Below are 25,136 nucleotides of genomic sequence, written 5' to 3'. Positions count from 1 at the left end.
GCCTATAGTGAGCCTTACTTCTAAAAGCAGAATGTAATGATAGCATTACATGACAATCCCAGCTGTCTCAGTCAGGGTCTTTCCTCCACACCAAAAGCATAAGGTAATACCTTCATTTTCCTTCCTCTGCTGCAACCATGCGAGACCAGACTTGTCTTTTTATCCTGCCTGGAGCCTGGACAGTGCTCCCTAGGGAAGGGATTATGGAAACTCACAGTGCTTTTGGGGCATCAGTTCTTTCATTTGAGCAGATAACTTCACCAGCATGAGCATCTTGGATCGGAAGAAAGCAAATTCAAAATCCCTGCAAATTGATGTGTGCTGGAGGGGAGCTACAGGGACAGCCACTGAAAGGCAAGCAGGTTCTGTGAAATAATAACTTGGTTTCAGAACTAAAATGAGAGGTTGTAAAGGACAGGTGGCTGTAGCAAATCTGTCCCTGCCTGACGGGAGGATGCTGCTGAATCTGCTTTCATTGTGAGGAGGAAAGATAACAACAAACCTGTGCCAGAGGAACGGGTGGGAAAAATCAGGGAGGAAAAAATTACAAGCAAAAGTCAACAAAATGAGTGGGCTCTTGGCCAAGCTCTCCAAGGCAGATGGATGGTACTGCTGGTTATGACAGCTGCAACTGAAAATGCAGGAGACACCGGGGGAAGCTGACAAATATTTAAAGATTACCACCAGCTGTTTAGCCCAAGCCTTATCTCCTCTGCTGGGTAAACAAAGCTTTGTTCTGGAACTGTTTTACCTCTTGTTCATAACTGGATGCAAAGATGATATTTGAAAATCATTATCAAGACCAAACTTGTGAATATGAGCAATGTATTATCCTGCAGTAAGATCCTCAAGCCTGATGGACTCAAAGCCCCCAGTCTTCACACCAAAGCCAATGGGACACTGTGCCTTCCTCCTTCATCTGGCTCTGCAGCCTGCTGGTCTCCCCACAGCTGCTTGGGGAGGCTGGCTTGGCAGGGTGGTTGTGGCTCCCAGACAGGGTTTGGAGGGAGAGAAGTGTCCCTGTATAACAAGCAGTGCTCTTTCACATCGAGGTCTGCTTCCTGTCCTCTTGCTTGCTCTGGGTGCCTACCAAGTGCAGACAACACTGCAGTCCTGCCCTTTGGAAACTCCATGGCCCTCACCTACCACCTTCACTACATCTTCTACCACGTGCTGCTTGGCCTAGCAAACACAGCCAGAACCTCTGGCTGGTTCTCTGCCCCTTGTAGAGGTTCAGCTTGCTAAAGGAGCTGGGCTGCCCTGAGAAGGGAACTATGGCTCCATACCTGCTCTTATTAGGCACTTTTCTGTGCTGATAAATTTGGCTTCAGCCTCCAATTCTTCTCCTCTCCTAGGAGCACTTCATTTTTATTCATGACTGGAAATGCAAGCATAATCGCCGGTGCTTAAGTTTCCCATTCTAAATGTGACAGACTCTTCACCCAAAGGAGTGCTCAGAGATGTATTGGGTTTTGCCCAGAGAGCGTTGGCAAGAGTGAGACTTTGACAAATTTCTTTTGGGTCCCCATTCTGTTCTTAAACATCAGAAAAATGGATCAAAGTTAGGAGTCTGTTTTCCCTCTAATCTTGTTGTATTACTGTTTCATCTGGGATTTATCAAAAATACTGTATTAGACTGAACTGAGCTGGAGACACAAAAATTGAATTTTAAAGAATCTGCAGGTGGCTGATGGGAACAATGGAGAATATTGAGAAAAAACTTTTTTATTTCTCTCTTTTTTTTATTTTTTAAGTTACCATCAGAACTGCTTACAGCTAAAAGTGATGACTAAATGTACTGATATCATTGAATTCATCCATCTGAATCTTAATAAGAACATAAAAACAATGTTGGAGGATATGGCTGGTCACTGGCAGGGGAAAAGATACTGTGGTCTGCCAAGGTGAGTGATACTAGGACAAGATTACCTTTCTTGTCATGTACTTGATGAGCTGCAGCTCTTACTTTGGCTTGCTCCCTGGGTTTGGTGTCATATTCTATCCCCCTCGCCCCCCATGCACAATGAAGTGAAGCTTTAGGGTGGAGAAAACTGGTCCAAATGGGGGATGGGAAGGCAGATGTTCCAGGGCTGTTTCTCTGGGATTCAGAGTGACATTACTGACATCATGACCTTAGCAGGGCTGCAGGGAAAGAAAGGGGGAGAAACATCCACAACTGAGACTTGTGGGGAGAGTCCCACCCCAAATGAGCGCCTGTGCCATTGCAGCTTCCTGTTGCACTGCGTACATCTGCTCATGGGAGACTCCATCACACAGGCACTCCAAGATATACATTTGCTTGGCAGTTATATGGGTGTGTGAAGTCTGTTCATTTTAGTGTAGTATGCCCAAATCTCTTTAGCCTTTCTCTGTTAAAGTGGTATTGCCAACAGGAATTCCCTTAAGAGAGGCCATTCCTACATTTGCTGTAAGCATCTGATTAAGGCTGTTGTGGTTTGGGGGCTTAATTATGCTGCAGAGAAGCACGAACACAAGCAAGGTGCCTAAACAAATCTTATCCCAGATGTGGGCATTCACTGCTCTGTGGCAGATACCAGTTCATGTATCTGGTGTTTTCTCATGCCTGTAGTCCTGTACAGGTTCCACCCTATGAGTGGTGGTTAGCCCTGATTTCTTCTTGAAATCTTATTTAGTATGTTCTTCTAGCCTCTCCAGAAGGAAACTTGTTGGAAAATTTCAGCTGGAACATTTTAAGTTGTGCTTTATAAAAGCAAGATTGTTGCAAAAATTATGCATGCAGTGGCATTTAGAAAGGCAACAGAGATTTTTATTGAAGAGCTTGACAAAGGTGGTATGAAACATTTAAGGGGTTTAGTGTTAGATTTAATTTCATTTTCAATTGACAATGTTCAGAAAAAATGTTAAAACAAATATTTCAGTGAGCCTAGATGATTTTTTAAATCTGTTTTTTTTTGGGACTATTTTCTCTTCCACTTAAAATTTCTCATTGCAACTTTTTGCAAGTCATTTAGTCAGAGAGAGACATAGTCAGTTTTCAAGCAGCTTTTTTATGCCATTATGGCATTAATTTCTGGGGTGTTTTTCAGTTATTTTCATGAACAGTGGTGGGACAGAGCCATGATTCCAAGGGAATATGTAAGGAATTACTGGAAACCCTCAGTGGCCACTCTAATAATCTGGTACATCTGCAGAATGACTCTTAAATAGTGGCTTCCATCACAGTTAATGCATACCCAATAGAGCTCACAGAATCCTGGGGGACTTTGCACTCCTAGCATGTTAAGGCCCTGCTGGGAACTCCATGGAGATGCTGCCCTCAGCCAGGGAGTTGGCTGCCTGTGAAGCAGCTGTGTTCAGGAGAGAGAAAATGAGAAGAGAGGTGGTGGGCTCAGAATTGCTCTAAGAGCTGGTCTTCCAGAGCCTCTTCTGCTGTGATTTCACATCACTAGGTGAAAATTAGGTCTTGGAAATATTTTTGTAATATCTTCTTAATTAACAAATCTGTTAAAAATCAGAGATTTTCCTTCAGAAAACTTAGTTCAAAACAACAGGTTGACATTTTGGAGTGTGTTTTTTTTTTTTTTTTTTTTTGTTTTGTTTTGTTTTGTTTTGTTTTTGTTTTGTTTTGTTGTTGTTGTTATTGTTGTTGGTTTTTTTTTGTTTTGGTTTTTTTTCCCCATACTGAAAACTGATTCTATCACTTCTTCCATCCATGCTGTATTTGGGATTGCATTTTGGAAATGGACAGATGGACAGCCTGGGCAATATGAGATTTGAAGTCCACCCCATAGCTCAGGAAGCTTTGGAAGGGTGTTAGTGCTTTTGCAGACTAAGCGTGTCCTCCCTAGAGCAGTCCTCAAACCTTAGGATTAATTTCTTTTGTTTTCATGTGGGACAATGCAGATTTTTTTTCCTGAATCATGCATTCCAGTGTCATCCCATGCTTATCTGTCATGGATTGGACTATGCAATGCCATTCCTTTTTGACTGCGGTGTTTTCTGCATCCTGCTCACTCATTTGGAGATGCTGAATAGAGTCAGCCACTGCCGCTTCATCATCGGCACAAAGTTCATGGGTAGACGTCTGTATGCTTTCTTTGTAATTTTCTGTCATATCTTCTTGTTTGGTAGATGAGAGAAGGTCTAACAAAGACAAAGATCTAACAAAATTAGGATAAACTTCTCCTCTTCCAACAAGTATTAACCATTGCCCCTTGCAGGTTTCAGAAGTACCTGGAGAAATGATACCTGCTTAAAAACTGATTCCACAAATTATTGCCTATGAGAAGGCAGATGATATGTACTTTGAAAAATAGAACTTTACATGGCACAATGCAACATTTTATGCTGATTGGGATTTCTAAACCTATGTCTGGTTCCCAGCCTTTCTCTCAAAGCATGTGCTCTGTTTAGAAAACACACATACCTCTCTAGACTCACTAGAGGTCTGTTTACCACTGAGGGAAAAAACCCTCATAAAGCACTGGTTTCTTGCTGGCCCTGTATCAAATACAGGTTTTTGATTTGGGAATTCTGATGACTAAAGTCAAACAAATAATTCAGAGTAGAAGAGCAAAATCATGACTGAGGCTTGGCAGAAGTTATTTTGAGGAAAACAGTGAGCTGGGAGATTTTGTTGCTTGAGAGATGACTGCTAGAGATAAAAGGGGAACATGCATCCAACCTACAACTGAGGGAATACGAGGATGCAGAAATACCTCTTCACGTGGTAAAAAAAAATTCTTACCAGTAGGAGAAAATTTAAGCAATGGAAAATGTTATAAAATCTAACTGTAGAAAATCTCAGGCGCATGCATTCTTCCCCTGGAAAAAAAAAATCTTTAGAAAAGAGCACTCAATTTGTGGTTTATTCCCCACTGTTCTGAAGAGAATGCTGCTCATTTTCTTGCTTGCTGCAGTTACATTGAGAGCAAGTAAAGCACTCAGCCAAGATTTTGCGTCTCTGCGTGGCTGGGAGGCGCACAGTGCTCATCCACTGCACCACAAACTCCTCCAGGTTTGAAAAATCATTGCCAGGAATATCCTTATTCCCATCTTTTCTGTGAATTTTGGAGCTGGTTGCGTTTTTTAGCCACATCCCCAGGTACCAGGTCTTATCTGTAATCCTGGCAAGCATTGTGTCTCTGTCTCAGTGGTGTCTAAGCTGATGTGAGGTACTGTGTGTTAGCAGTTCTGCATTGCACTGTGGAAATACAGGCAGAGACCAGAAATAAATTCCTTATCATACTGTGTTGGCTATTGACTGGGAGGAGAAAAGCCAGGACTCCTTCTGTTTCTTGTCTCTCTAATTTTGGATTGCTTTCAAGTAGATTTAGTATTTTTTATGGGGACCAGAAAAGAATTTTTCTTTTTAAAAGAGATTTTCTTTTAAAAAGTATGTTTGAGTACCTTAAAATATTAAGCATTGTTTATGTATAGAAACGAAATAAAAATAAAACACCAGGATGCCTTTTGACTTTCTCTGACATTGTTTGTCTTTTTCTCAGCAGTGTCATCTTTCTGTTTTACTGGCTTGGATTTATTTAGGTGATCATGTCAATGATATGTATATGCATTACTTATTTTCACTTTTCATCTTCTTCTTTGCTGGTCTCTGCATGAAGTTGCAGCAGCATTGCCTGCAAAGTCTGGTGCCTGGGCCAATTCTGTTTAAAATAAAGTGCGAAATCATGCTAGGCAATGGAGCTTCACCAGAGAGGGTCTTGGCCTGCTGTCCTGATATTGCTAAAAACCAGCTGCTGCTGAAATTGCTCTGTAACTGCTGATTCTCACATCTGGGGTGAGAAGAAGATGCTCTGAACTCAGAAGCCTTCATGAACCTCAGGGGAGAAGTTGTGTCTTTCTGGGAAATTGTAGGGGCATATATTTATCATCAGTGAAGGAGACCTGACCTGCCTGATGTGAGTTTACACAGCAGTTCCAGCTGTGAGGTTACACAGCATTTAGAATGCCCTCCAATGACATTATAAAAAAGGTCATGTCATTTTCATGGTACAATAATTCAGGAACCCAAATATGACAGCTATGCAGAGTTTCACAGCTTTGCCCTGCTATGTCACCTCCACGTCTATCACCCTGAAACTCCAGTTAAGACACAAGGATATCACTAAAAAAAAAAGACTTTTCTTTAGAATGAGAATTTTAATTATGATTTTGCATCAAATTAGGTTGCTTCTTCAATACAGCAATGAAATATATTTGTTTTGCTAAATCATTTGCCTGGTATAAAACTTAAATTAGGATGTAGATAGATAAAGATTGAAAAGATAACGTGAATTTATTAACTTTAAATCTGTGGTCTAAGAAACTTTATCTTACATCATTGGTTGAGCACCATTTTCATACATGTGAAATATGAAGGAAATACAATCTACTCTGTTAAATGCAAATTCTACATAGGCAAATTTAAGAGAGAGACTTTTGATTACATTTAAACTAAGACTGCATTAATTTTATAACTTCCAGGCTGATTTAATTTTATGTAACTCAGATTTTACAAATTATTTCTAAAGAATTAGGTTAAAAATTTGTATTACAAATTACCTCTCAGTTGAAAATATCCTTAAACACTTATCATTTAATGGCAATTATAATATTGAAAGTTTTCAGATTTTGCTAAAAGCTTAATGGTATTTATAACTATGAATTTTATACCAAATTTGTATGTACCAATTGTACTTTATAAATAATGAAACTTTTTTTCATAAAGAATTGGTTTTTAGTATTTCCAAGGGGTTTATTTCACAAATTATTGCAGGATATTATGTCATATTTTAAATGCAATTTAAAATGCCTGTAGTGCGTTTTCAAAATTTTTCAACTTGAAGTGATTATTTACTTATGTTAAAATGCAATGCAGATTGAAAAAACAAGCCAAAATAGTTTAGCTTTTTATAATGAAGAAAAAATAATTGATCATAATGAAAAGTTTTCTTCAACTGGACCAGTATTTTTTTTTTTTTTTGTCCAGCTCTTCCATTTTTGCTTTCTGATCTAGCAAGGATGCTGATTCTCAAAGAAACAGCTGTCCTTCATTAGATCAAGCTGAGCTTCTGATCTTTTAAAATCTAAAACTGCAGTTTACATTCCAAAAAGTCCCTGTGTACTCCATCTCTTCTCCCATATGACCTCTAAAAAGAGAAGCCATATTTCTGAATTTCTCAGTGTAACCTGGTGTAATTATTCTTATGAATGATGCCTTTTAACTTTTGGAAGTTTGGGATTTTTTTGCCACCTGCTTCCAAACCTACAAAGTAGGAGTTTTCACTTGCAGGGTGATGATTTATCAGGTAAAAGCCGTTTTCTCAAAGGGGTTTCATTCTCCAGAGCCATGTGCCTGTAAAGAGCAGATATATCTTGAGTTCTGTTACCAGTACAGCTCTTCAATGCCATAGGTTCAACTGGCACTCCCAGGCTTGTCTCTTTTGTCTGTAATGTCACAGCTTCATTTAAGATACTGAAAGCTTGACTCTGATAATATTCAGATCCTATATAAAACAAAGATCTCTTTGTCAACAAATATAAACTACATTTAAGTTTCTAGCTTTTTGTAATCTTGTCTCTTTCTGGATGAAGTGAATTTTCTCCATGGCTTTAGTGGACATAATTTAGCCCAGCTTGTTTGTGGCTTTGCTGAAGTCACAGATCTTGCCCTGCAGAATTTAACTGCATTATGGCTACTGTTTGTGGTAGCAAAGGTACTAATGCTAAGCAGATAGAGTAATTACAGCAAAATTTACCTAAGATAAAATAATAAAGAGTCAGTACATTTTCCTTTGTCTGCTTTCTTTTTCTTTCCCCCTTAAAGGATCAGTAGTTTCAAGCTGTTTCAAGCCCTGCAATCCCCAGTACCAGGAACCAGCTACTGACAATGTTTGCATTCACACCGAACACCTCATTATATAAGGTAAAACTTAATTTCTTTTTTTTACACATTTCCTTTGTATTAATTCCCTACTCTGGCAAGCAGAAAGTCTCCAGAGACCCAGGAACGTGGTTTCCTAAGTCAGTCCTTGAAAATGCAATCCTTGGGGGTAAGGCAGGTGTTGAGTAAAGCTTTAGGTTTGTGGTTTGTTTGGTTTGTTGTTGTTGTTGGTTTGGCTTGTTTATTTATTTATTTACTTACTTACTTACTTACCTTTTTTTTTTTTTTTTTTTTTTTTTTTTTTTTTTTTTTTTTTTTTCCTTGATGACATATAATAACTGTAAAATAGCATAGTTTTATTTGATCAGTGTCAGAAGATGTTTTGGCTCTGGTTCTCAAATGTATCTGTGGTACAAACAGAATGAAAGCAAAATATTAGCCAGTATATTTTTATTAGGTACACTGTCAGGGAATAAGCCAGTTATTAATGGTACTTTTTCTGGTCATGGAATTAAATCCTATTTTAATCTAAGAGTGGAGAAGGAAAATTAATACTGTTTGTTCTGAAATATGGCACTGTTCTCTGCATAGCTGAGAACAGACTGGAAGTTTTCTCTTCCAGAAAACAAAAAAATAGTTTGATTACTACATACTGTCAATATGAATTCAATTTGCAGAGTATCTGTAGTCCCAGAACAGTACAATCTCAAAAATAATAGCTTTCTGCTTTCCCCTTGCCAATCTCCACCCTGGCTCGCGCCAGTGCATCACAATGTGTGGTGCAAAGCCACCTCCTCGCTGTACCGGCACGGAGCGCTTCGCCTATAAATCATGAAGGAACAGTCTGTACTCTCTTATCTCCTCTTTGACCTGGGTACTGCTCTGACCACAAGAGACTGTAATTTACTGTCTTTCACACAAGTGCAAAAGAGGTTGTGCGATGCCTCTAGGCTGAAAAATCCCAGACGTGTTCAGGTGGGTCCGCATCATGGACTGACCTTCCACATTTCTTGCCAGTTCCTGTGAATGAGGATGATTATGGGAGAGGGTCAGACACCAAGTGAGCTCCTGCAGCATCACATCGCATTCCTTATGACAGCAAATGTCAGGTTTCTCCTTCTTTCTTCTAATAACCAGCATGAGGGTGGGGTGGGATATGTGACCAGCATTCTGGAAAACCTCCCTTGCTTGCAAGGTATGGTGCAGGCCTTTTGATTCCCGGCATAGGTTAGAGGAGAGACATCTCTTGGAGTGTGGTTCTCTACCCACAGAAAAACATGAATACCACAAAGCTGGAGCAGGCTGTCATCTCCCTCTGCTTATGGACCATTTACCATTTCCTCTTCTCCTGAAATTCTTGTCAAAGTTTTGTTGTGCTGAGCTAAGTATGGCTAAACGTCTCCTAACAGGCTGCTTTTTCTTCTTCTAGATCCTTCTCCTTCTCTGTAATTAATTTTATTTACCCTTTTATCTTCCTTTGCATTGCACTATGTGCTTATTTGTCATTTGTACTTGCTTTTATTTAATTCTTTCCTTCCAAAACTGCAGCTTTTATACATTCTTCACAAATTATTATTTCCCTCTGCTTTCCAGTTCAAACCTTTTTTCCTCCAGATACATTTAATTCAGAAAGTCTTCTGTGGAATGCCATGAATACATCTTTGCCCCTCTGTGTTTGCTGTTTCTGACACACTGAACTTTAGTGTTCGTATTCTGTTGGGCAGAGGTCTGCATCAGGGTAATGACAGCAGAATATACAGAAAAGACTATTATTTCTTATCCATAAGTATGTGGCTGAAAGATGTGTAGCTTAAAGCAGAAAATGTTGGAATTCTGTAGTTTAATTAGGAGTGTTTGTGTTGCTCTGCATTTACCATGGCTTTTGTTAGATCTGAGAGGTCCATTACCTCGAAAGTAAACAATTTTCTTCTGCAAGGTGGCATTGCTGCTGTGTGACACAACATGATTAAACATCTGTTTCCCTGTCTTGATGGCCTTGTCAAGCTTGACCTGAACCTATAGGTTTAAAACATAATTCAGTCATATTCATCTATTCAGCTTTAGGTTAAACAACTTACTATTGAACAATTAATAGGGTTGGCCAAATCCAGCCCTGGTGTTACACCCGTTTTATGCCAAGACAGAATTGTGTCCTGTATCAATAACAATGAACATTTACAGATGCTCTTTTAATGGAATACTGTACTGAATTTGTTCCTTGTTTTGTTTCCATAAAAATATAAGAAAAGTGTGTTTCAAAATTAAATCACTTGGCTGGCTCACACACCATCAGGCTGAATGCTAATTATTCAGCCTAATTAAGTAAAAAAAAAAAAAAAAAGGGTTGTAAACTATCAACTGAATTCTGGTATAGACACTTTTTATAAGCTTTCAGCTTTCACCTTGACACCTTTGTGCTCCTGCTCCTGAGTTTATTAACAACTGAGATCACTTCAGCCCTGGACCACCAATGTTTTGATCAGCAGGGTTTGGCACAGATAGCTGTCTCTTGTGCTGAGCAGCTAGATCCCTGCATGGAGCAGCCTGTAGGGAGTACTTCCACGTGCCCTATGTGCTACAGGTGATTTCTCAGTCCCAGCATGTTGTGCATGCAACTTTCCTTTTTAAAGCCCTTCCAGAACTACACTGCTGAGGCAATCTGAAATTTTCCCCTTATTTTCAGCCTGAGTTAGTCAGGCTTGTTATATATCCTTTCGTTCTTGGGCCAGTATAGCCTTGTAGGTCCATTAGAGGCATAATTGCTCATGCTTAATCTCTTGCACCTCTGCCCAGTATTCCTTTTGCTGTTGTGTCTGCCAAGTTCTTATAGCATCTTTTCCTAATGGCCCTACCAGTTCTTTGCTATACCTCCTTCAGTTCAAGTTTACCTTTTGCTGTGGAGTCTTTCATTGCTACAGGAGAGACAAAGTGAAAAGCAATATTGCTGCCAAAAGCTACATGTGTGTGCAGCCTTAAGCAAGCAAGCAGTGTTCAGTTCTATAGTCATTGTCCTTGTCTTCCTTACAAAGCTAAGGATAGCTTGTCAGCAGCCCTTAGCCACCTAAGCTCTATTTCTGATTGTTATTTCTAGGTGTTAGCACGCCTGTTGCTTAGGTTGAGAACAAGGGTGTGTTGTGCAGAGGGCTCAAGATGTCTGTGGGTGGGCAGAGTGGTCATTCCTGCTCAGCTCATCCAGAACATATGGTCAGCTAAGTGCTTAGGTAGTGCTGGCATTATCCCTCAAATGTGGGCTAGAGCTTAACCGATATGAAAATTTAAAGGGAAAAATACCTGCTAGGTGGATTGGTATTTTTGAGCACCCCAACTGCCAGAGTCAGGCACCCTCTGCACAACAGTTCTCCAGGCTCCTTGCCATGATTTCAGCCCCTGGGTACCTGTCCTGGAGGGCTCCTCCCTGTTCCCCCCCAAGTCCAGGTGATGGTGGAGCCCTTTGACTGGGACAGGAGAAGGACAGTCCTTCCACTGCTGGTGCTGGGATTGAAGGATGGGCAACGAATGGGCTGGCAATGACAGGGTAGATTTTCAGAAGACTAAAATTGGAGAGGTTCATCAAACATCAAAGTCATAGACGGGAACTGTGAATCTTTCAGGTTCGTGAGTGCCAGAAGTCTCGTAGTCCATCTCTAATGGCTTTTAAAGTGTTAGGGCTGGAAAACAGCCGGAGTAGGACATAGTGATGAGTTTTTACTGATGCATCATATCTCTGAGGACTGCAGCCACAGTAAGTTAAAAGGCAACAAGCAGAAATATAATAGCGAGTACTAAGAAGAATGTGTTGGACTCTTTTTTTTGGAAGTGCTGTAAAATCTATTTCACATAGCACAAGCATTAATTCAAAGCATTTGTTCACAAGACACTACCTTACCTGATCTGCTTTCCTTGGCTGATATATGTACTGCAGCTACAGATTTATTTCTACAGATACACAGTTTTGTATTTTGGTAATAAATTCTTTTCAATAGAGTGGCTCCCCAGGACTGAGAGCTTATGAACTGATTGATTTAAATGCCTGTACGAGACTGTGCTTTCACTGTCTGGCAAAACACATGACATAAATTTGACTCTGGAGCCAAATAAATTGGAGAATTGTACTAAATTGTGCTAAAGAGGGAAGATGGATCGTGAAAGAAGCTACTTCAACAAATAATGCATACTCAGAGTGTCAAATGTAAAATAAATAAAATCCTTATGAAAACAGAAAACTTAGTACAAGCAGAAGAGTCTAAGTGAGGTCTGAAAATTACTACACATGTACTCTCATAGGAATACATATTCTGCTCCCTTGACAGAAATATTAGATGTACTTAATTATATTGGTGATATTAATTAGAAAAATGGTGATACAGAGAGAGCAAGAACAATTCTTTAATTTTTTGCTATAAATGGCAAAGTTCCCTGGACTTCAATGAGACAAGAACTGTACCAAATACCAAAACAATAGCAAATCCATAAAAAAATAAAAAACCTCAATGATTTGATTTACTTTTGTGTCACTCCAGGCTTATTCCAGAAATGTAACTTTATTTTTCCTGCTATAAGATGAAATAGTGCATTGTTGGAGAAACAAACAAACCAGAATGTGTTGCATAGCTCATTATTACAACAGAAATAAAAACAAAACCCAAGGGCATACTATTTTCAACACCTTTGATTCTTAAAAAGTTAGAGGGAGGGTAATGCATAATTGCTTTTCTTTCTTAATTTTTAGTAATTGTCTTCAGCGTTCTTGGGCTCCCCAGGAGGTTGCATGTGCGATGGATTATATCACTTTCTGGAGCTGTTGTTCAGACACATTTCACTGACACTAAATGTGACCTAACAATTCATCTTCTTTGAATTAAGTGGCTTAGTCAAATGTGAGATGAAAGACAGTACAAACTGTAAACAAAAAAGGATGTGAGCCTCCCCAAATTCAGCTTTTTCTTCTCTTGAAATGTTGACTGAAATGAAATTGTATTATATTTCATAAATCTGTTTTTAAAAGCCTGTATTTCAGTCTGCTTTTTACTTTCTTGTTTAATACAGCACCAGAAATATTTTACTGCTTCTCTCTTTGATGCATTCTTATCACACGTGTTGAGTAATGCCTTGCATCTCTATAAGGAAACAAATGACTATAATCTTTAGTGCCTAGGCTAAAAGGATCTAAAGGATAACATTAAAACAGACTTTTATACCAGGAGTGTGGGAAACAGAGAATAGGACCTCCGTTTTTCCAGAGAGAGTATTTTCAGCACACGAGGGGAGCTCATCCCTTTAGTTTGTGGACGTGCTAGGACATAATTGCATTTTATAGCCACAGATGCCTACTGCTCCTCCACTAGTGAGCAGTGCTCCCGGATAGCTGCTCACAGCACTTGGCCCTCCAGGAAAAGAAGTCTAGAAGGGATCCAACAGGAATGATGAGCTCCTTGGGAAAGAGTGAGAGTGCTTGGGAAGGTGCTCTCTCATCCCTCACTGAGGGATACCTCAGTACTGTTACAGAGCAGGACTGTAGTAGCATCATGTTATGGCTCTCTTACCAGTTTGGTGTGTCCTGCCAAGTGTGGCTTTAATGTGAGGCACCTGAACTCTTCAAGAATGGATCTGTGCACTGGCTGGCTTGTCTAACTAATGCTGAAGGAAACAGGCAAGGGGAGAAAGTGATGGTTTGGGAGAATGAAGTTTGCAAAGGCAATAGTTAAGAGAGGAGCAGGAGTGGGAGCCATGGAGCTGTATAAATACTAGAGATGACAGTTTGTGGAGTTCAAGGCCTTACTCTGCTGCTTTGCCTGTCCCTGTGCTCTCGAGCATCTCACCTCTGACATCCACTAAGGTTTGATCTGTAGTGAGGAGCCAGAGGACAATGAAACCGTGGAAACATTTTGAGGATAGTATTTATATACATTTAGTGCTGAGACAGATTGGCTGGGAAAGGAAAGAAGCTGCTGAGCTTGTTAGAGACCCACAGGGGAAAAAGTGCTCTATGAGGTGGTTTGAGAGTTGTTAGTTGTTTTGGCAACCGTTATTAGACATGGCCCATAATTACTTCTGTAGCTATGGAGGAGTATAATTTGCTTTTAATTACTGTATTAGCAAATATATCAGTAGGGAAACCAACAGAAAAAGAAAGAAATAAAAAAAAGCCGACTTTCTTTCAGTTCTCTTCTTTGTGACAGTAGGAAGGAAAAAATATTTGGACCAAAAAACCCAAAAAAAGCTCTAATGAGCCCCAAACAGACACATTCTGAGAAATGAACATGCTGAGGGGGGAAACAGCTATTCTAGATAGCAGAGACCTGGCTTCTATCATAGTCTTACAAAGTGGAAATAATAGCCTCTTTCTATTGTAATTTTAAAATTGTAACTCAGCACTGTTCTTCTGATGCTTTGTGATAGATGCCAGGAGTGGAGACTGCTCTGCTCCAAGTGTGACTCAGATAATAAAGCAATTTCTGAACTGCAGCAGCATTGCACCCTTTCTTTTGTTTCCTCTGAAAGATACTGTAAGGCTGCATTATCAAGATTCACCCTTGCAGAACAATATTTTATTTTTAAATCATCCTTTAAAAGAATTTGTGAGTACTGGAGGGTACGTCTTATCTCCCATCATGGTGGTCATGTCTCTGGGAGATTTTGAACAGAAAAATGCTGAATGTATCTTCTTACCTTGAATTACAAAGAATAGAAATTCAGTGATTTTCCTGGCCTCTTAATCTTCTCACTGAGATACTGCTCTCTACGCTAATGAGCATTAAATCGCTATTGCTCTGTTGGTGTGTAGCGCTTCAGTCAGCAGTCCTTCCAGAGTCAATAACAGCAGGCAATCTACCGCAGTTCCTCTGGTGTTTATTTTTGAAGATAATACTTGAAATACTTTAAAAAATGAAACATTTATTTTGAAGGTGACAGAGCTGGAAAAGCTGAAAATGTTCAAGATGCTTTTACAGCATGTGAAAGGGACAAACCATTTGGATTTCAATTTCGTCTCCCTGCTGCCTAGTTGGCCACTGAGCTGTGGAGGGAGCATGACCCTTGGGAGGCCAGGGGTGGATTTCCCTGCTGGCTTCCCCCATCAGCCAAGCACTGGAGTCTGTGTAAGTGCAGTTTCCCACAGTAATCACTGAATGAGGAAATGGGGCAGCTAAAACATGGGCAGGTGGTAAATGATAAAATCCTCAGTACTTTGTTTTAAGGTGAAACCCTTCATGTAGCCTGCCATATTCCAGTAGAAAAAAATGGCTTGATTGAAGATGTATCTCCAGCTGTAATATCCAGGTAAAAAAGGGCATTGTATCAGCTAGTGAGGCTTTTGAAGTGATTTGGTTGTTGGGCCGGGTCAGAGTTGTACACAGGTCCTGCATGCTGGCATTTCATAACTTCTGAATATTTGGTTTTATGGCCGCAGTAGTGGTGCCTCAACACCATTTTATGTGGGGTATTTTTAGACCACCTTGTCTATCAGTAGTAACTTCCTGACTAGCAGTTCCAGCTGAGAGCTCGTCTGTGTCTGTAAGGGAATTGGTATTTTTTCCCTGTCTGACAGCCAAAATGGTTTGTCTGATTGCGAGATGGAGGTTGGGGGAAGATGTGTCATTCTGTAATGTTAAAACAAAAATGATGATGAGAGGCTCCAGCGCTGAACTGAGTTTTAAATTGAAAACTACTGCTAGCAGTGCAGGGAGAGGGAACCAGGAGGCAGCAGCAGGGGGGCAATGCCACAGCAGGGGTGGGAGATGTGGAGAGTTTGGTGGAGAGGAAAACCAAGCAGGGCAGGGAGGTGCTAGTCTATCTCAAGAAGCTTTACCTCTACTTTTTTCACAGCAGACATCTCTGTCTTTCTATATTGCTTACATGCTTACTCAAACCATGCAGTAACAAAGAAGCAGAGTCTGAGGAAAAATGAAACTGCACATGCCAAGGACTTGTGCGCACTTAGGAGGCTCAGGAGGCAGCAGCCTGAATCTCGGTGCTTTCATTCCCCTCCTGAAAGGGTAGTGCTATCAGTTTTGCAGAGAGGTGCCATAAAGATGCATGTATTCAAATTTTGTGGAGCTCTAGGAACAAATGATATAATTTTGTATTCGGTACAAGGTAGTTTAAATAAGGCCTGCAGGCCAGACACTGAATGTTGTGGATAAAAAAAAAAAACCTTCACTGAACAAGTCAGACACCCTGAGGAAGAAAAAGTACATGAGCTTGTAATTAAAAAACAAATTTATATACAAAATGGCCTGAATTAAGGCTTCTTGTGCATCAATAATCCTGGCATCTCCTAGCTTTACAGCGCTTGATTTTGCAATAAAGTGTTACTTTTGAAGTTACTTTTCTGTATATGAATTGTAAGAAAGACACATGGAAGCACATGAAAAGGGCAAAGAAAGACAAATAGGGCAAAAAAAAAGACAAATGCTATCACTCTTATGTATGAGGTATCAGAGGGTTTTCACTTTTCCTCAAATCCCCAAGTAATGTAAGAAGCAGGGGAGAAAAGTTTTGGGCAGGACAACCAGTTCTTTACTGCTCCTTGAAAATATTCAGAATTTTTTCCTCAATTTCTTTTCCATCACTTTGATATTTGATTTACTTTTACTTCTCTCAGAGACCTTGATTTCATTCTTTTAATAGACAGGCACTGCTGAGTTCCTTCTCCCTCCGCTTGCAGAGATAAGGATGTTGCAATCTCTGTGCTCCTGCTAAGAGAGAGCTGCAAAGGCAACACCAGGGAATTAAAAATACACCCAAAAACCTAAAGCAGAAAAATGTGGGTAGAAACATATTATTTAGTTTTTCTTTCACTTCTGCTCTCTGTCCAAGATGACAGATAGAAGGTTTTTTCTTGATGTCTGTTTTTTACAGATATCCTTGTGAGGTATTGGACATTGCAGAAGGGGCAAGTCAACATCACACAGACTACAAATATACCGCTGGCCTAAAGATGGAGAAGATTTTGCCCTCAGGGCTGAAATGGGTAATGAGCCTTTGAAAGGCTCTGCTTAGGGATTTTTAGCAATGTAGGAAAGCTGGACAAGGGCAGTGAAACTGAACTTTGCAGCAAATGCAGTTTAATTTGAAGAGAAAGGAAGCAGTGCAGTGTGAGTGCTCTTTCAATTCTCACATTGAAGTTTTGCTAAAAGTTATTAACAAATTGTCTATCAAGCTTGAAGTCTGCCTTTTAAATCCAAAATTAGGCACCTCTTTAAATATCCTGATATTAAGACTAACAAATAAACAAAACGGTGCTCCCATTAAATGAAAATTATGTTTCTCCTGACCATCTTTATCCAGCCCTTATCACAGTGGGGCCTGGATTCTTGATCAAACATAAATGCTCTTGATGTATATAAAGATGATAATGTATTAAAGAAAAGGACTGGAGATGAAAGCCTTGTCTCATATACTGCTGGCAAAGCAGAAATCCTACTGTGCCTCTGTAACAGAAAACGTCAAATATCTTTTGGGTCTTTATGTTTGCAGCTGGGTACGCTGGCAGGAAACTAAACAACACACTAGCACAAAAGGTCTCAGAATCATATTAATAAAAAAATCTATCATCAAAGATATTGATGTCCAAAGATACGTATGTGGCAGAGAAAAAACTATTTCCCCCAAGGTAGTGCTGTGAGCAGAGGGCATTGGAAGTAACTCTAGGTCCTGGGAATGTAGTCCTAGGTATGCCCTCTACCAATAAATTGTTGTTCTGGTGAAGTTATTTCTTACAAATGGCAGGATCTTTCCTCTGTGGTCCCAAGCTCAAGTCAAAAACCTCCTGTCTTTTGGAAAGTTACGCCACTTAGCAAGATGTTACAGAAAGACTAAGAAGAAAAATGATAACCCAATGAATACTGAGAAACATACTTCAGTATTCTAGTGACCGAAAACAGATTTGGTATTCAAGACCTGCAAGAGAATATGTTTGACATGTCTGTCTCTGCAGCCAGTTTCAAGGAGAGGGAGGGTCATTAAGTGTGAACAATATCAGCTCAAAGCCTCCCACCTCTCTCTCAAGCCTGCTGGTAAATCTGACCCTGTAGTAAAGGTCATTTCTCATCTCCTCAGGCACTCAGCTGTATAAGGACTTCAGGGTATATCACAATAAATTCTTTGCTGCTCTGTAGAACTTTTTTGCTTGGAGATTTGAATCCAAATAATGCTGGTTTCCTGTTATGCTTGCCCGGTAGTGCTTTATCAAATAGCAGGAATTTCATACTGTTCCTGAGGACAATTTTTTAAACTGTACTGTTCCTTATGGGAATTAACTGTAAGCAAAACACTGTTTTCCAAGCTTATTGTCAATAGTGAATGAACATAAAGTTAATTCAGTTTTTTGGGTGCCTGTTCACCTAGTATAGGTCTATTATCTATGTAAATTAATGGCTTTTGTCCCTTAAAAATTGAGATTAATCTTTGATTTAAAAGCATCACTAGTAACTGATATACCCAGGTGGAGCTGCTCTCTCTGTTGGATTATTTAATCATTAATTTTATAAATTCATTTTATTTGTCCCTTTTAATGGGATGGTGAACATCCCTGGTGATGAGATTCTCATTCCCATTGTGGTTTTGACTGGAATTATTTAAAATTAAATTGCTCAGTAGAGTAGTGTTCCAACATTGCTTTATATTCAGGTCTTTAACTCTTACTTTGCATTGGACTAGCCCTGACAGTTGTTGCATTCTCAGTCATCACATTGACTTTCCCTGCTTAAGAATATGAGAAGATCAAGGTTTGTAGGTACGTATTTCTGAGTGTCTTGAATATTTCATTCCCTAACCTATGAGATTACTCAGAAGGTATAAATCCATTCTTTATCCTTTGTTGCAATACTAACATAAAAAAAGACACAGTTTTTCTGTCTGACTTACATAATTTAATTTGATCAAGAAAACCTGTGCTGTCCAGAGTTATAATGACCACGTCATTACATGCAACAGAATCAATGACAGCTTCAAAAAATTGTTGGTTACTGTAGCTTCTTCTCTAATCACTTGAAAAAGTGATAACACATGTTCAAGTATTGTCCTCATTGCCAATTTATAGCATCATTAGGTTTTGCTAGGAAAATCTTATGCTAATTTTTGTTCTTTCACTCTGTGAGTTTAGATATGGCTGCTTTTTTGAAATTCATCCTGACTTTTGTGCACTTTAATTTCTGTTGTTCAACGTCAGATGCTTGGCATCTAAAGTGCAGATGGTCAGTGTCTCTGTAAATAAGCTTCTTAAAACAGGGCACCACAAATTTTCTTTGTGAGTATGATTTTACCACCAAACCCAAAACTGTAATTAAATTAAAATCATTGATGTCTCCTTGGCTCCAATTAACCTGCTAGTTCTGGCAGAGCAAACTGTGGTTTACACATCTTCCATCTAAGTAAATGTGAACCTTAAGCTCCAGGACCAGTGGTTTGGCCAGCCAGATAATAATGGCAGAGGGAGGTGTAGAAGGGGTTGGAACAGGGCTGCCAGCCCTCTGTGGCTCTTCTGCATCTGGAAAACCCTAAAAGTGCAGGCAGCACATCTCAACACACATGAGAGGAAAATGCAGTGTTTTGTCTTGGTTTTCTTGCATTACCTTCTAATGCTGCTTTCACTATATATCTGGTGAATTGTGGCAATTGTATATATAAAACCCATTAAGTGACTGCTGTTTATTTTTGGAATAATTAAAAATGATCCCTTCAAAAAGGGAAAAATCTTGTTTAATTTTTTAAGGTTTTATTCTGCACTCTAAATGTGAAATGGAAGATAAATAGGAAATGTGAATCATCCTGTATACTACTAAATTGCACAAAATACCATTTGCTTTTTTTCTGCGCAGTATTCAAATCCAATTTGGGTTATGCCCTGTATTAATTCTCTGATAATTTATAGTGATAGACCACCATTTTAACAAGTACATAGGATCAGAATAAAAAAGTCTGCACTTTTAAACTGATTTCTATTTCTTGATTTTTTGTATTTAGTTCTCATCCTTATTCTCCCATAAATGGGTGTTGTTGGTTTTTTCTTCCATGAAATGACTTTTAAAATTCATAAGCTAATTTAAAAAACTAATAGGTAGTGTTGGTTGCCTTTCATTCTGTCTTTTATAAGCCATTTTAAAGTGAATGAACTATTTGAATTACAAACTCGGCTCCTGCCTGCATCCATGGAACAATCACTGTGGTAAACACAAAATGATCATAATTTTTCATCAAAGTGTTTTAACCTCAGCTCTGTTGGCTTGTCTCCCAGATAACAAGGTAGGGTAATTTCTATGATTAATTAGGTAAAGTTTATCAAGCTGAATGAAGATGAAAGGCTTTGGAGGACCGTATGGCGTTAAATGTGTTTTAAACATAGCAAAATGGTCTCTTACAAACTTTTTAAATACATTTAATAGTTCTTGAAATATTGGGCTCCTTGGCAGAACAGTAAGAAACATCTGGTCCAAAGCTACAAGCTCCAGTTTCTCACCCAAAGGCTCAAAATAATAGATACAGGTTACTGCCGGCAAAGAGATTTTGAATTAATCTTTGTCCTAAGTATGTGCATGAGAAAAGGTGTTTATGAATGTGATAGGAGTACAGGAAAACTCTACTGGTCACTGCTTAATGTCTGTAAGAATTGCAACAGAATTTTGTGCATTTGAGGTGATAAACATCTTGCTCCATTTTTTCCCCCTAAGATTTAAGATCAATAAATAAGAGAATATAATTGTAAAAAAACTTGTATGGACAGTGCTCTGGGCAACCTGATTTAGTTGAAGATGTTCCTGCTCATTGCATGGAGGTTGGAAAAGATGTCCTTTGAAAGTCCTTCCAACCCAAACTATTCTATGATATGTAATCTGTACTGTTACTCATTCTTTTACTCATGAGGAATGTCTTTTAGTAATGAATAATTTTTATTGAAAAAAAAAAAAAAGTTTTGATTTTAAAATGGCTAACCAAAAGAGTTTGGTTGAAAACTGTTAATACTTCCACACAGCTCTATATTCAGAATGATAATTTTATGATTTATCCTTTTTCAATTCTCAAAATTGAGCATTCTTTTAGTGAGTGGAAATTTCTACCTGACAAAACCCTATCTTTCCGTGTCTATTTTTTTTTTTTTCTTTTTTTGACTACAGTTGTTATGAAAATGCATAAATCAAGGCAGAACTCATGTCTTGGACTTTAAAGAGATGATTGCCAACACAAACCATCCCTGTTTACCCCGCGTGAAGATGAATAATGTGCTTCAGGTAGTCAATTCTGTTGTGACCAGACTGTGATGTTCAAACCAGCTGACTGATGGCTGCAGACTTTGGAAAAGGGTTTCACTGCACTAGGATGTGGCCACTGGAGTACTGCAGTGGTATAAGTAAAGGTGCTCTCCCCGTGCCTACCTTTTTAACTGACATTTGCAGCGCATGGATGATGGTCTTCGTGTCTGCACAGACTCTTTGTGTTGAAGGCAGGTGTCTGCAAAGACCAACATCATTTGTTGCGGGTCTAACAGCAGGAAAATCTCCGTAACTCGCTGATGCCAAAGCAAGCTGTTCAGCTTCTATCATGCTGATGGAGAAATTAAAGGGTAGCAGACTAACATGTCTTGATAATTGCTCTAAAGTATCTTCAAAATGCAAATTAAAGGACAAGTTCTGAAGGTTATTGAGCATGCACAGTGTGCACTAAAGTCAGCAGGAACCACAGCTGCTGTAGACCCTCTAAGAGCTGACCCAAATAAAGTACAAATGTCAAGAAAATCACTTGAAAGCCTTGGAGCCTTAACATTACACACAAGTCTAATTGTGTTTATCAGCAGAGTGGTGCTACATCTCCTTTGCTGTTGATTTAGGAAAGCCAAATTTTCATTGACTCAATGGCAACTTTGAATGCCCCAAGCACCAAAATAAATCCAATCACAAGAAATCCTACCCCTCCATCATTTCATTTGCACAAGCCCTCCTTAAAGTACTATCTCATCAGCAGAGACTGAAGCAAGCATATCTTGCCTCTTGCTGGTAGGAGGGAAGAAATCATGTTCTGAGGAATATATGTCCTTCCATAGTGCCTCTTTTTGTGTGTACTTTATCTTCTTCACTACAAGACTCTAATACTGATGAGCCCTGTGGGTCCTAAAGATTCAGACACAATGGGAAGATTAAGCCTAGAAAAAGAAAAATTGGATTTCATTTCCTCCAACACTGAAAAGAGATTTTTTTTTTTTCCATTAAAGAAAATTTTACCATTAGAGTATTTTCCACTAAATTCTGCTTCCTGTGGAAAGCCTAGTTTCTATTTAAGTGAGCATTTTCACAGCAAGAATTTATTCTCCCAAGAAAGAAATATGTTTTTCATATGCACTTCCATTTTAAGATATTGGCTAAAAATTCGATGTTTCAATTCCTCTATCATTTAGTGCAAAATTAACACTTTTGGTAGGAATTCCTTCTGCCATTACTGTTTTATGCAAAATGCATGTTGGGGCCTGTAAGACAGCTGTAAGCTATGATTAACTGGAGTAGTCTCAGCTGGGACCCCAATCCCTGCTACCCCTCCAAATGCCCCAGGCCTCCCTCCATCAGAAATATCCTTGTGCCTACTCCTGTCTGCTGTTGTCCTGGCTTATGGATTTATTCTTTTTATTGGATTATTTCCAAAGCCAAAAGCATCTTCAACCTTTTGTCCATGCCTCCCAGATGGGCTCTGGATCTGTACTGGAGTCCTGATTGGACTTTCGGTGCCATTCACCAGTGTACCTTGTTTGGAGGGGTCAGGGGGACAGGTTGCCATCCTGACACTGTTCATCTCCTGTGGCAGGACATCCTGTTGGGGCGGTCCCCACTGTGTTGGGATTCTCCTTGGCTCCCAGCTCATCCTGCTGGTGAAGAAGCCCTGATCCTGTTGGTCCCTGCTGTTGCAGTGGTGAAGTGTAGCTTGTCATTTGGATGCCAGCGAATAACAACCAAAATATTTCTCTATGTGAGTTGTGTGTTTAGGGTCACTGTTCTCAACAGTTCCAGATTTTAGCTGAGCCTGTGAGTAGTGGAGAATGAAGGAGACATATTTAAATGTTGGCCTGCAAAGACTGTATACTAGAGCCCCTGGTCAGTATTCTTAGATGCCATATTTGCTTGTGTTATTGTGCTTTCTGTGGCCTTTCCCATGCTTTAAAGCTCTCTTTGATCAGTATATCCTTGGATCTTCCACACATTTGTTTTCTTCATGTGGGTTCATATGCTGAAGATCTTGATGGTGATTAAATTTAACGTCCTTCTTGATGATACCAAAAGGCAGTTGCAGGAACAGACAGAACTATTGGAATTCTACATAATGTATTCCCAGCAAGATTGACTACCATGGGTAAAAGTGTTGTGCAATGAAGATAAAAATGGTAATGTCATTAGGCTTTTGCAATAGACAGCAAAAAGTCAGGATAAAAAGGAGATGAACAAGTGAATTAAACCTAAGCTGATTGCTTACTAATTAATTTATAATTGAAACTAAATGTTAAAGATCAATACTGTGAAATCACTCTACTAATTAGTTATTTACTTTCTTTTACTTATTTCTATTGGACCAGCAGGTCAATGGCCTTTTCTGACAGCATCTAGGCAAATAGCAACTCTATGCAGTCTGTTCTTTAAATTAAAAGAAATTCCTGTTTTAGCAATTTCCTCTGGCAGGAAAACAAGCATATATTCTTGCTTCGTTTTTTTTATTGAAAGGGCACTATCAAGTTTCAAATCCCCATTTACATTTTTAGCCTGGTTTCCTAAGGAAATGAAGCCTTTATAATAACACTGACTTTCTCTTCAACTGTCAAGTCCTATGTAGTAACTTTTAAACCATTTGGCCAAGTGCAACTAAACGTAAAAGTGGATGGAAAAAGATCAGATAAAAGGATGTTCTTAAAATCTTATTCAAAAGCAGAATCTCAGGAGAAGAGAGAGATGCAATTAGTGCTCACCCTGTGGGAAAGCGCCAGCCTTGGCTGCTGTGCTGTTGCTTGGCTTTTATGTGCTGGCCAGCCAGCCTGTCACTGGGCCCATCAGTACACATCTAGGCTTTCTCTTGTATTCTGTAATGTGCTGCCTCCAGCACTGTGGATTAAGCTGGAGCAAGTCAGGGAGGGAGCTGGGGACAACAAGCAAGTTAAGAAATCTGTAGGAAACAGCTCACAAGTAGTTCTGCTGTTCATGAAAATATTTGCTGTTTTAGGGTAGAAAATCAAGTTAAGGTGGGTGTAAGCACATCAATGTGCATTTTGTCCATCTAGTCTGACAGATACATTCTATTCATTTGAAAATCAAAGTGCAAAAAAATGAGTTGAAATGTCCTAGTGAATAACTTTCAGGCCTTATCATTTGTTGATAAGAAAAATGTTGAAAAACTACACATATATAGGGGAAACTGAGGATAAGTTTCAAGTTCTGTCAACCATTGCATTTGGGAAGTGACTTTTTCAATCTGGTTAAGATTATTGCTGTGCTAATTTCAGTTATGTATGCTGATCAATTCATACTTTGACTATAGGACCAGGATCAATCGTTTTGGTGTTACATCCTGACCTTCCACATAACCTAGAAAACTTTCTTGAGGTAATTCTTGCTTGGAAGATTTTTTAGAGGGGAAAAATAGCCACTATTAATTTAAAAATCAAAATGATATACCACCTTATTTGCAGCAAAGTAAGAGAGGTAATGAAAAATTATCTTCACAGTTAAAAAAACCCACCCTGTTGTTCTGAATTTAAGTTAATGAACCTTGCTGTACTGATCATTAGATTGTGTTGTACTTTGATCTATAATAATTAACATCCCTTTGAATACCTTGCAGGTAGATAACTCTGTTCTGATGGTACTGTATTTCACCTTTGTACTCCTTAGAAAAATCTCTGGTAGTCATTTTCTTGCTCTTACCACTTGCCACCACCTTCTCAATTTCTTAACATAATCCTTGAGGTAGGAATATAGAAGTGGACAGCTATTCTGATAGAGATCCCACTTAAGTTCACTTAAAAAACATGTGTAGTTGACTGTCTGTTATGATTTCCCCCCTGCTATGTTCAGCATTCCTACTTTTCATTAAAGTCTCTTAGAAGCCCTAGTCTTGGCTCTTTCCTAGATATCACTCTACAGTGGGTTCTGGTGTTCATACCACCCGTTGGTTGAGTCTGTTCAGTATTAGTGGTCTAAGTTGTTGGAGAATGTCCAAAGGTGGACCGTAAGGATGGTGGAGGGACTCAAAGGGATCATTTATGGAGAACATCTGAGGTCACTTGGTCTCTTCAGCCTGGAGG

The 25,136-nt window shown here is 39.2% G+C and overlaps 1 long non-coding RNA gene across 1 annotated transcript; it reads left to right on the top strand.

Moving 5' to 3' along the window:
* Positions 1-1,779: 1,779 nt before the first annotated feature.
* On the top strand, positions 1,780-21,492 carry LOC120757678 (uncharacterized). Its single transcript, XR_005702610.1, has 3 exons — positions 1,780-1,904; positions 7,811-7,909; positions 20,980-21,492. It is a non-coding gene; the product is annotated as an uncharacterized LOC120757678 (long non-coding RNA).
* Positions 21,493-25,136: the final 3,644 nt, after the last annotated feature.

The sequence above is a fragment of the Hirundo rustica genome, chromosome 1 (genome assembly GCF_015227805.2).
Source record: "Hirundo rustica isolate bHirRus1 chromosome 1, bHirRus1.pri.v3, whole genome shotgun sequence".
Classification (NCBI taxonomy): domain Eukaryota; kingdom Metazoa; phylum Chordata; class Aves; order Passeriformes; family Hirundinidae; genus Hirundo; species Hirundo rustica.
Note: the sequence above shows the minus strand (reverse complement) of the source record. Positions and strands in the feature narration are given on the sequence as shown.